The sequence below is a fragment of the Fukomys damarensis genome, unplaced genomic scaffold (genome assembly GCF_012274545.1).
Source record: "Fukomys damarensis isolate Sample0158 unplaced genomic scaffold, DMR_v1.0_HiC HiC_scaffold_8, whole genome shotgun sequence".
Taxonomy (NCBI): Eukaryota; Metazoa; Chordata; class Mammalia; order Rodentia; family Bathyergidae; genus Fukomys; species Fukomys damarensis.
In genome coordinates, this window is record NW_022900920.1 from 14,115,770 (window position 1) to 14,117,878 (window position 2,109).

The window sequence follows — 2,109 nt, forward strand, 5'->3', positions numbered from 1 at the left end:
CTTTTTTTTTTTTTTTGCTCATTTCCTATATTTAACATCTGTGAACCTCAAAGGAAGGGTGATTCATACCAAAAGAAAACATCATACAATTTAAACACAAACTTTTGAGGCAATTTATAAAGTACAATAAAATACCTCAGTTTGTGCTGTTCTTTTTGTCTGAGGGGCCGTTCCTGTCCCTCATATTTGGGGTATGAATGCCCTCTGGAAAGCCAGACCCCTCAATCTTGTGAAATAGTCTCAATGTTTCTTTCAGATGATGGAGCCTAGGCTGTTATTTCCATTCCCGAGTGGCCTTACAGAGAGCTACTCAGAAGAACAAAAGTCTGAAAAAAAAACTCCCACAAACACAGGAGGAAAAAAGGTGGAGGCAAGGGCCAGTAGGGGAATGGGAGAGAAAGATTTTCAAAAATATCAAGTGAGAACTATGTGAGAAACAGTTGTGTAAACAGAAAACAAACTCCCCCTATCTGTATTCAGGAAAGTTCTGTGAATCTACAATCCCCATTTCTGGGTACTGCCTTTTAGTTCTAGGTCTGGATTTTCTCTGGGTTTCACAGCATATGCATTGCCTTTGGCAGGAGGTAGTCCGGTGGGCCTGGGCAGGGCATTTCCTTTCCTGAGCTTTTAAAGCACAATCCATCTTCACTTTAGGTCTAGAGCTGGTTTGAATTTCGGCAGGGCTTTAAAGTCCACAGGGAATTTGGTGGCTACCTCTGGGAGGGGCTGAAAGGTTTGAATGAGAAAAGCTACAAGGAGCTGTCCTCTACGGGCACCTCTTCAATAACAGATGGGATTAGCAGCTCCCAACACTTTAATGAGAAGGGTTCTCCTCCTCTTCCTACTTCTTACCTGCTCAGACAATATTAATTGTCAAGTCATTGTTTGGAAACTGCATGGGGCAGGGAAGAAAGGGGCAACAGAGTTGAAGGTGGTGATGGGCAGAGAGGCTAGGGGAAGCCTTAGAATTTGCCGCTGAAATAAATGCCTAGTGCTCACAGACTCCAAGTGACAATAGAAGGAATGTTTGTATGGGTGTGGCTGGTGAAAGCCTCTCCAATTGCCAAAGTGTGCTGCCATCCAGGGTGAACTGAGGAGCAGCTGGGGCCTTTTAAATTGTTACTCTTCTCTGATCTTACACTAAAACCAGACTGGCATCTTTTGACTTTTTTCTTGGGACTGGGAGAGGTTGGGGGTCAGAGAACCGCCTATTTCCAGAGACCCAATTGATGCAGATGAACAAACCTGTAACTTTTAAGGCCTGAACGGCACTGATGGTTCTGTATAGGGTCACAGCGAACTATCACAGCCATTTCCCCTGGCAGTGAGCCCACAGCCAGCACAGTGGGTACAGTCACCTCTCCAAAACCCTTCCTACTCTTTAGCCTTGCTAGACTCTGGGGTAGAAGGGAAAGACGGATATGGTGCAGGATTTTCCTCCCTTGTATCCAAAACTGGCAAGATATATGAAGAAAGAAAGAAAGACAGAAAGAAAGGGAAAGAAAGAAGCAGTGGTCTGACCCAGACTGTCATCAACTAACAGTGACCCTGGGCAAATATCATCTTTGAGCCTTAATTTCCTCATCTTTAAAATCTCCTTGGAGGTCTGGGCCAGGCCTCGCCCACCTCTCAGTGATGTTCAGGGGCTCGAAAGATGGAGAAAGACCAAGGGCTTTGTAAACTGTAAACTGTGAGAACATGAGAGCTTTTAAATCAAAAGTAAATGAGTCTGCAGCTATTACTGTTCACAATTGGGGCAGGAGATATGCTGATCATTGCCTTGAAGAGATCTGTCCTGGCTTCCATGGCATCCTCAAGTCAAAGGCAGGTGCACCAAGGAGAGTGCAAACTTAAATTAGAAGGGTGGGTGGGTAGGGTAGTGGGGATCTGCGGGATGGAAGACTCCCCTGCGCACTTCCAGAGTTTTCGAGGGCTGGGTGGAGGCTCGAGGAACCGGCTGCGCTGTCCCCAAGGGCCGGGGGGACGCACTGGACGTGTATGCTCTTCCCTAGCCCAGGCCGGCGGCCCCGCGTGGAGCCGGATAGTCCTGAGCTGCTCCGAGCACGCCTGCACGGGGCGGGGGCCTGGACCCCGCAAGTGCCAATCCGC